The following is a 10,744-nucleotide window of genomic DNA, read 5'->3' on the forward strand; positions in this document are numbered from 1 at the left end:
ATGCTCTTTCAATGTATAAACTTAAAAGTAGCTTTTAGGAAATGGGTGTTTACTCCAAACCAGAAACTAAACATTTGTTCCCCCCCACTTCTTTTTGTATCTTTGAGACGGTAATGGCTGTGAAGGCAATTGGGGTGGCATTTACAGTTATAAGCAGGTTAATGCTGTTCATCCACTGAGGGAGCACATCGGGGAACAGAAAAGAGCGATTTCGGGGGTGACAGGATGTCACACAGCCCCGTGTGGTTCCCCAGCCACTGGGTGGTGGGGGCTGCGGGAGCTCTTCGAGAACCCGAACATTCCTTCAGCACAACGCGTGACCTCTGCTCTAGCTTCACGTGGATAAAAGGAGAGAGGAGATTCTGACATTCTGCCGTATTTAATGGCTTCCATAGAACATACTGCTTAACTGTCTTATGACCAAAATAAAAAAGAAACAGTGTCCTGAGAGGTGCTTAGGCGTCAGGTGAAGGACTGGAATCCTGGGGCTGGCGTGGCAATTAGATCCTCGAGCATTTTGCTGCACAAACAAAGGGCTCCAGGCCTAGAGACTTTGAGAAGGGGTAGGTGGGGTGGTCTAGAACTGCCCCCAGCTGGTTCCCGCACTTGAAGGGGCTGGGGCTGCCTGAGGATCCCGCCACTCCCCCACCCCCAGCTTCAGGACAGCCCTTCCTCAAGGACGGCTCTTGCCTGCTGGGGCATCTCCCTGAGGATCTGGTTAAAATGCAGATTCTGATTCAGTAGTTCTAGAGTGGGCCTCAAAATTGGCTGGGAAGGAGAGAACACAATGAAACAAGACGCTGGGCCCAGCCAAGGTGACTGAGCACAGGTGGAGGACCACCTGACAAATGGCGGAATGAGGGGAGCTGGGGTCTGGGGGACAAGCAGATCCACACGGAGGCCCCTCTCTGCCACTTACTGGCTGTGTCATCTTGTACCAGTTACTTTCCTTCTCTGAGCTTCAGTTTCTTCTTCTGTAAACTGGGAATGGCATTACCTACCTCACAGGATCTGTGAATGGCTTAGATCAGGTTCCCGAAAAGCAGACCATGAGATGAGGCTATGGACCAGTGATTTTGCAGAGAACGTCCTCAGGAAAAAGAAAGAGAGAGGGAAAGGGGAATCTGAAAGAAAGGTGAAGCAAGGATGCCGTAGCAAGGTCTTTGCTACCTGAAGTTCAGCCCAGGGATCTGCAGCACCAATCACACCTGGAGTTTGTTAGAAATGCAGAATTTCAAGGTCCACTCTAGAACTACTAAATCAGAATCTGCATTAACAAGATCCCCAGGGATTATGAAGAGCATTGGTAGAGGACAAGACCAGAGATGCCCCAGCAGGGAAGAGCCGTCCTTGAGGAAGGGCTACCCTGAGGCTGGGGGTGGGGGAGTGGCAGGAACCTCACGCAGCCCCCCTGGGCACCCCCGACCCTGGCAGCCCCTGGGCAGCCCTCTGAGGACAGGGATGCAGGTGCTGGAAGTGAAAGCAGAGGAGCAAGGGCATAGAAACAGCCACTGTGAACCAGAGGGGACAAAGTGGGACACTGACAACACCTGCCATAGGTGACCACTAAAGAGAGCAATGAATCCTTTAGGACTTCACCTCACATCTGTTCCCTGCCCTTTGTTTCCCAGTTCCTTGATGCCTTCTCTCCTTCTTTTCAGGCCATGAGCACCCAGTGGGTCAGACAGAGCCATACCGAGTACCTATTTGTCCTGGCTTCCTCCCTATGGGAGAAAGGACCACGACTGGGCTTGGCAAGTGAGGGCAAGTGGACCTCTGTTTAGGGATCATCCATTTGGTTTGGGGTCTTATCGCCCTCCTCAACTGCCTCTGCTGATGGCACCCAGCCCTCAGCCCACACTTGCAGTCTCAGGGGCTTGGAGCAGGCACCCTTCAGCTCCTTCCAGCAGGTGGCACTGGCTCCAGTCACATGGCCATGAGACAAGTCACCTGCTTCTCCCTCTCACCGGGCTTGCCAGGGCCTCTTGCCTTCACTCCTACCTCAGTTTCCCTTTCTTTCACACCACGTCGCCCCGGTGTGAAGCTCAGTCTACTGACTCAGGACCTAAATACAGTCTGCCTGGCTCTCCTAACCACCCCCTGCCCACTCTGGGCTGGGTTCTGTTCTCCAGACACACACGCTGGTCAGAGCTTTCCTCCACAGAAGAACATGGTCTGAAATACCCTGCTACCTGCCCCACTTGCTCCCCAGCAGACACTGATGCTCTATTCCCTGAGCATGACCGTGGCCATGACACTTCCTTCCACCCAGGAGAAAGCTTACCACTAGGTTGCTTCCCTAATGTCAGCCCCATCTGGACGTGGCCCCACATCCCTTCTAAGTCCTGGGGGCCTATGAAACTCCAAAGCAACAGGCAGGTCTGGCTCATGGGTGCAGAACTGACCTGTCTGGTCACACGGGTCCCTGCATTTTGGGTTGGATGCCCTGCTGTCTCCATCTTGCAAGTGTTAATTTTTATAGGGGTTTCCCATTTCCATTTTGCACTGGGCCCCCCAAATTAGCCAGCCGATCCTGATAACACATGATACCTTGCCAGACACTCCCCCAAGTGATCTAAAGGACATGCTGACCCCTGGCCCAAAGCACTAGGGAGGGTGAGCATTGTGCCCCCACACTCCACACTCCCCCAGCCCTCCTCACCCCTTTGTGGCCCTGCCCCAAGAGCCCAGTAGATGACCCCTTAGCTAGGATGGCAAGATTGTCACAGGTCAAGAGTGGCCCGTGTTGGGTAGAAGAATCCATTCTGGTCCCAGTAATCTTCATCTAGAATCCCATGCATCAGAACAACTCCTTGAGATGTTTTATCCTGAAGTTTTCCCCTTTCCTACTCCCGTTCGGATGGAGAGCACTGGCTTTTAATTCCAAAGCCAAAGATGAGGGTTGCAGAGAGTTAAGAAGAGAAGGAGGGAACAGGGGCAGGGAGGCCTATGTTCTGCCCCCACCTGCTCCATGTGCCTGACACTTAGGCTCACTGAACTCAGGTCCCATTAATCAGGCTAAGATTCAGGGACTCTGGCAGCCACCCGCAAAGAAAATCTTGAGCAACCTAAGATTCTCAGCCAACATTTACAGCTGCATTATTGCACCCTGGAGACAGAATTCCCAGCCCTGGCTGTATGTGCACGTCACCAGGGAGCTTTCAAACATCCACCTCCACCAGGTACCCTAACTCTGTTGGGTGGAACCCAGGGATGGGGGAGTCTGAAAAGTCCCCCAGGTGATACTCAAGTGCAGCTGAAGTTAAGCGATGCTGATCCAAGGGCCACACTGGAGGCGTTCTGAGTCTATGCCCTCCTGCCTACCCTTTCCTCCCAGCACAATTGGATCTACTTAGCTGCACTGAGCAGCCAAGCCCCATCCACACTGGGTCAGAGGTCATCCAAAGTCAGCAGACCAAGGAGCAGTCGGGGTTCTGGATGTTCTCAGGCAGCTAGTCTATTCTGGTCACTGGTTCTACCGGGACCCTGAGGCTCAGCCCCTGCTCTGCCCCAACTCTGGTCACTGGATCCCCTGCCCTGGGTACTTCCTTCTGGAGTAGCCACTGAGTGTGGATGGAAGAACCCAGAGGGTTGGGACAGAAGCTCTACATTCAAGCTCCTGGCCCTGCCACTTACCATGGACACTCAACAATGGGTAAGAAGATGGTGTGAGACAGCTGTTGCTTTTGCCTGGGCAGCATCCCATATGGTCTTGGTGGGACTACAGGTCAATGAGCCCCCTCCCCAGGCAGGAGGTGGACCCTTGACCCAAATGAGGCCAATCAGACTCTCTCTCCCAAGAATGTATATCTTGGGCAGAGTGACCCAATCATTTAAGACAAATTACTCTGCCTGTTCCTTCCAGCAGAGGTCTGCTGGCTAAATCCGGGGTGCCACAGCTTCTGTCCTTTCAGGGAAGTTCCTCAGGTTAGGATGGCTATCATCAAATAACATCAAGGGAACATCAGACAAGAAACAAGTGTTGGCAAGGATGTGGAGAAGAGAGAACCCTTGTGCACAGTTGGTGGGAATGTAAACTGGTGCAGCCACTGTGGAAAACAGTATGGAGGTTCCTCAAAAAATTAAAAATACAACTACCCTATGATCCAGCAATCCCACTTCTGGGAATATATCCAAAGGAAACAAAATCAGGATCTCAAAGAGATACATGCACTGCCTTGTTCATTGCAGCATTAGTCACAATAGCCAAGGTATGGAGACGGCCTAGGCATCCATCTGCAGATGAATGGCTTCACACACACACATGCACGCACATAAATACATGGAAATATCATTCAGGGGCGCCTCAGTGCATCAGTCGGTTAAGCATCTGACTCTTGATTTCAGCTCAGATCATGATCTTACGATTCATGAGTTTGAGCCCTTTGTCAAGCTCCATGCTGACAGTGTTGAGCCTTCTTGGGATTCTCTCTCTCCCCCTCTCTCACTGCCCCTCCCCTGCTTGCTCACTCTCTTTCTCAAAATGAATAAACATTAAAAAAGAAAAGAAGTATTATTCAGCCATGAGAAAGAAAGGAATCCTGCCATTTGCAACAACACAGATGGACTCTGAGGGCATTATGCTAGGCGAAATGAGTCAGAGAAAGACAAATACTGCATTACTACTTATATGTGGAATCTAAAAACATAAAACACATAGAAACAGAGGAGAATGGTGGTTTTCCACGTGCTGGGGAAGACAGGAAATGGAGAGAGGTTGGTAAAAGGGTACAAACTTTCAGCTGTAAGATGAATAAGGCCTGGGGATCTAAGGTACAACATGGTGATTATAGTTAACAATATTGTATTATATACTTGAAAGTTACTAAGAGAGTAGATCTTAAATGTTCCCACCACAAAAAAAGAAATGGTAAATTTGTGAGGTGATGGAGGTATTAACGAACCCTGGCAATCATTTTGCAATATAGGTGTACGTATCAAATCATCACATTGTATCCCTTGAACTTACACAATGTTATAGGTCAATTATATCTCAATAAAGCAGAAAAAACAAATTAGGACAATATTAAAAAAAAGCAAACAAAAAAATAGAGGAAACACAAAACTGGAGATCATCCTTTTTTTAAAAGAAATATCTGTGACAACTGTATGTAATTTTCAAGGTTAATGGCATCTTGATTCACAATAATGAAAGTCTTGTTTATCTACATATTAGTGTCCTGAAGCTAGCTTAATTTACATAATCATAAACTGCATTTCAACTGTCCTCATCAGCTTGTTCCCCATTTGATGAAAATGTAAATGGTAATTTTATTTGGGCTCAATTGCATATATACTGCATTTATGCAGCATCAGAAAATAGCATTTTAATTTAACCAGCAAGTTGGGCTCATTACCAAAAAGAAAAGAATATTGGTTAAAACACCAAGTCAGTTCCCCAAATGTCTTTGAAGGGTCTAGTCATTGTTGTATTATTACCCAGTGGGTTTTAATTGTATTTGCTCAATGCTGGAAAAAGCTAGGACTTCACAATGAAAATGTCCTGTAGACTCCAAGCTACAGGTAGCCAGTGGACCCCAGGATTCCAAGACGGCTGGCTGGAAGGAGGCCACAATCGTGCAGGTACTATATCCGGGCACTATAGCTCAGAAGAGTGAAGCCACCGGCTTAGGTCCATTTGCGCAGCTCTAACAGAACAGCACAGACTGCCAGGTGTCTTAGCCCATTTGGGAAACTCTAACAGAACAGTACAGACTTGGTGGCTTATCACAAAAGAAATCTACTTCTCACAGTTCAGGAAGCTGAGAAGTCCAAGATCAAGGCACTGGCAGGTTCAGGGTCTGGTGAGAGCCCATCCCTGGTTGACAGAGACAGCCATCCGCACTCTGTGTCCTTACTTGGCAGAAGAAACAAGGGAACTCTCCAGGATGTCTTTTTTATAAGGACACTAATCCCATTCATGAGAGTGTCACCCTTCGGACCTAAGCACCTTCCAAAGGCCTCACCTCAAACGCCATCTCAGTGGGGTTGGGATTTCAACATACATATCTTGGGGAGAATGTAAACATTCAGTCCAGAACACCCGACCAAGGCCAGAGTGACGATGCAAGTTCAGAGGGACAGGCAGAAACTCTTTAACGTTCACTAGGAATGTCGAGCTCGGGTTCCCAGGGAAGCAAAGGCAAAAGCAAGTTGAAAGGGTGGCCGGGGGCAGAGCTGAAGCAGGGTTCCCTGTGACACTACCCTTCACCACTGCCACTGCAGCGGGCGTTAGCCCACACGTCAGTACCTACAGCTCCCACCTGAGCTGGGGGCTTTGGCACTGCTCTCTGCCAGACGTGGTAAAAGCGTGAGAAAGGCAGAGCTCACAGGCATATCTTCAGAGCCCCCTGAGTTCACACCATCCCTGTACTCCACGGAAGTGGGACACGTTTCTTGCTAATCAAAGTTCTGCCTGACGGCTGTGTCCGACACACTGGCCACCACAACCGTATGACCCACAGCCAGGAGCAGATTGCACTACAGAGAAAATGGCCAAACGCCTGGTGGGTGCAAGGAAGCTGTTCTCGGCTGTGGACCAGCATGTGTTCCTAAGGCACAGTGGGCAAGACCAGAGGTTTCTCTAAGCGCAGAGAGGGTCAAAGTGGAGAGAAGGGATGCATTTACTTACGGTGACTGTGAACAGCGAGTCAAGCCCTTTAGAGAGGATTCTCAGACTCTACGGTTCTCGGTAGACCAGAGACGAGACAGAGGCTGCAAGCCCTCACAGCTCCCACGCCTCTCAGCACACGTGAGACAGTTTTCCCGTTTCACAGCGCTTTTGTGACCTGCGCACACCTATGCCTTGTTAGCACTCCACAAGGCAGGCTTTCTCAAACATGCATCTCCTGGGGAGCCTGTTAAAACCGCAGAGGCCCAGGCCCCACCCAACACCTTCTGAATCTCTGCTGCATTAACAGGCATCACAGGTGGCTCTGGGGACCCTGATGAGAAAACAGCTCTTTATCCCTTATGGCCGGCTCAGGACCCAGGACCCCAGGCCCCAAGCGAATTCCTAGTCCCCTTGGTGCAGAAAGCCTTTGTAATACCTTCCAAGGGCAGCTTTCTCTCCTGACTTTAAAATGACAGCAAAAAGTTCTGGTGAGCAAGATCGAGGCCACATTCTCTAAGAACTCTTTGCTGTAATTTACTCTCTCAGATTTACAGGCAAATATCTGATGAGTGAATGGGACCGGGCACTCAGTGATTTCCAAGCTCCAGCTTTTCCCTTCTAAGGACTGGTAATGACCTTAACTAGCACAGCAGGGGAGTTAGCCTCCACCGTGATCTGGTCTGCAAATGTCTGCATGAACCACATTGTTCTTGCAACAAACCCTGAGCTGGGACACTTGCTTCTTGTCCCTGGACCCCCGGATCCTGTGCGTTTACACATCTATTGCTTAGGGCAGACTGCAGAGACCTTCTAGTCACTATTCAGGTGCTTGGGGGCAGCCACGTTTCCCTGCATCTGATCTGTATTCTCTCGGCACAATCAACAGCTTTCTGGGTGCCATGGCTCAGGGCTCTGTCATCTTAACCCTGGATCCCAAACTGAAACACACGGAGGCTGTGATACTTCCCGTGTGACACCATTAAACATACCCACTAGCAATAACTCAGGGCTAACGTTACGGTAGTGAGTTCCCTGTCACCGGAGGTATCCAAGCAATAATCGATCTACCATAGATCCGGAATGCCAGCAGCCACCAGCTAAAGCATTAGACCTCTTAACCAGTGGAGTCCTTCTGACTCCAGGTGTGTTTGATTCTGTGAATTTCGAATTTGACTTCTGCCAATGCATCATTAAATACATCCCAATTCTGCCCACACAGCTCTCTGATACTGAGACTGGTTTTGCACAAAGTGGTAAAATACAATTTAAATATCTTCTAAGTGTCAGAACCAGGAGAAAGAAAAACAAATTAATCCACAAAGAATTCCTTTTCAGTGGTTTTCAAGCCAGCTTGTGTCTGTCACCAAACCACAGGTGAAATGCTAATAAAACTCAGCCTGCAACAACAGCATAACAATTTAAATATGGCCTATTTTTCCAAAGAAATAGAATGTATTTCCAAACATGGCCTTTTTAATGAGTGCCAACTTTCTTATAAGAAGATGATTACAAAAGAGCAAAGGTCTCCTCAAGACTGAGATGAGGTGGAGTCCACAGTGAATGGCAGAGGGGATGACCCAAGAGGCCCACGGGTGGGATGGAAGACCCCCCTTCAGGGGATGTAGCAGGAGGGGTCTGAGAGAAGAGGCAACTGGCAAAACATGGTGATGAAGCGGCTACACCTTCCAGCCTAACTTGAAGAGACAGGGCCGCGGGGACCTCACTCCCGCTTTGCACACTGAGCGCTCACAGCAGCACGGGAAGGGGTGTGCTGGCTGTCCCCGTCACAGGGTCAGAGCACGCATGCGGGGTCCCGCAGCACAGACGCTGGCCGCCTGCTGCCTACATCAGCCTCCCCTATGCCCTGCACCGCCTACCCCGCCTTTCTCAAACACACACATCTTTCTCCACTTCCCCGCTGTCGCGCCTTCTCTTCTTATCTACCTCGGCCTTGCTCCAAACGCAGTTTCAAAAATCACCTCCTCTGTGTTGTCTTCCGTGATTTGCTGTGTAATGTTGAATACTGCCTGCTGGGGACTTAGGAGCCTCCAAATTTGTCCTCTGCCCGCCCCTTCCTGAGGGTTCCCACTGGGATGAGGCTATTAAAAGATATGCCCAAGCCATCCAGCCATTTTCCGAAACTTGCAGAGACGTGGAAACTATGCTCATGGCCTGGAAGGCAAGGACCTGGGCCTGTGCTCTGGAGTCAGGCAGGGTCACAATCACAGCCCAGTGGGCACCCTGCTGTGTGATCTCCGAGTCTCAATTCCCTCAGCCGAGACACAGAGATAACAGTTCCTCCACTGAGTTGCTGAAAGGTCGTAATGAAATAAAATCGGCAGGAGCACCCAGCAGCACGGTTCTCAACAAATGCCATTGTCTTCCCCTTCGTGCAGAGCTACCTACTGTGCGATTTTAGATCACACGGTACCTCAATCTTATCATCTGTAGAAAAGGCAGGCATGCTCTCGGCTTCTTATTTCACTGCTCAAGAGAGAAGCTTATGTAAAAAAAAAAATTATAATGGACTTCATTTATTCCAATATTTACTGAATATTCCATTTATTTACACTATCATGTCAGTGTGAAATAGTCATCCATTCTTCCTAAACAACGCAGGAATTACCGGCTGTCATTTCTAAGAGGATTAAGAGATCGTCACCCATTAAGGACACGCTGTTAGCAGGGAAAAGCAAGGCCCCTGGAAGAGGCCTGGTTCCTGGGTGTGGGAGGAGGAGGGGCCCACACTCCTTCTGCTGCCCAGGGGTCCCCCCAGCTGTGTGTGTAAAAGGGTCTCACATAATCCCCACCACAACATTTGAGGCTGGTTGCATACTCCCATTTTACAGATGAGGAAACCGAGGCTCAGAAAGGTTTGCTGGGTTCAGGCTCAGAGCTCTCGGCTCACCTCTGTCGGAGCCACTGCAGAGGGATAGCTGCGCTGTAGAGAAGGTGGAAGCACGTGAGATTCTCCAGCGCCACACAAGGGATATGGAACGACAGGAGTTCCTGGAGCACCCACCTCCCTCCACTTTCAGAGGGGGGAGGGGAGATGCACGCAAGGAGAAAAGCGGGGCTGTTGCAAACAGCAGGACTCAAGATCGGATTCATGACTCTCTCCTATAATCCTCTGCAATACTGTAGAAGCGCCAGTGTTTGAATCCACATAGGAAAGAAAAGCAAAATTCGAGTATCTTCATGCACTCATAGAAGACAATTCTCAAGGGTGTCTCAAGGTTAAACTAGAACAGTCCCAGTTTATGCAAAATAACGGTTTACTGTTGCCCCACTTGCTCTCAAGAGTATCCAGATATATAAGATCATCCCACATCTGTGGTTCTCAACCTTGGTGACACATTACAATCACCTGGGAACTTTGTAAACAAGATTAAGTCAAAATCTATGGAGGTGAGATCCAGTCATTGGTCATTCTTTTTAAGCTTTTCCCAGCGATTTTAATTGTGCTGCTAAGACTGAAGGCCTCTGTCCCGGGTAGAAGAAACGACTCCCTTCTTATGCAAAGGGAACTCAGGTGCAACGACGGCAGTTCACAGGTGGGACCCCAAGGAGCTCGGAGCTGCTCTGCCCACGGGAGAATCGGGCAGCCGAGCAGGGAGGACGTGGCTGGGTCCAGCTGACCCCAATCAGGCTACACCTGCTGTTCATCTGCCTGATTGAATTTACTTACCTGCCTACTTCTGGAAAGATCGGAAGCTCTGTGGCGGTTCCTGTTGGGCACCAGCAGATCATTAGTGCTCACCCGGCTCCCACAGAGGCAATGCGGGAAGTCACTGGTTTCACCTTGAAGTGAAGAAGGAGGACCTGGAGAGACAGATTTTCCACACATTTTGGAGAGGTTCTGCCAGAGAATTCCATCGAGGCATGTGAAGTCAGGCTACTACTGGCAAGAGCAGCGCCAGAGCCCAGGGTACAAATGTGTCCTGCACAGGGTCTCCGGAACAGATTGTCTCCAAAACTGCATCTATCCTAATTAAGGCTGCCAGGCAAGTCTCTGGCCCCTCATCCAACTCCAGGGAGGTTCTTGGAGAGAAAAGGGCTGCCCTCTCCTTGTCCCCGCCACAGAGAGCAGAGTCTGTCCTCAGGCGGCTCCCCTGGGTTTTGAATCATTTT

At 49.7% G+C, this 10,744-nt stretch overlaps 1 long non-coding RNA gene across 2 annotated transcripts in view; it reads right to left on the reverse strand.

Moving 5' to 3' along the window:
* The window catches only part of LOC109270823 (uncharacterized), a 678,705-nt gene extending 668,276 nt beyond the window's left edge, over positions 1 to 10,429 (reverse strand). For both annotated transcript variants that reach the window (XR_008423524.1, XR_008423527.1), the window contains exon 1: positions 10,302 to 10,429. This is a non-coding gene — a long non-coding RNA (uncharacterized LOC109270823). The remainder of the gene's footprint in view (positions 1 to 10,301) is intronic.
* Between the last annotated feature and the right edge of the window lie 315 nt (positions 10,430 to 10,744).

The sequence above is a fragment of the Panthera pardus genome, unplaced genomic scaffold (genome assembly GCF_024362965.1).
Source record: "Panthera pardus isolate Hobbes unplaced genomic scaffold, ASM2436296v1 HiC_scaffold_19, whole genome shotgun sequence".
Lineage (NCBI taxonomy): Eukaryota > Metazoa > Chordata > Mammalia > Carnivora > Felidae > Panthera > Panthera pardus.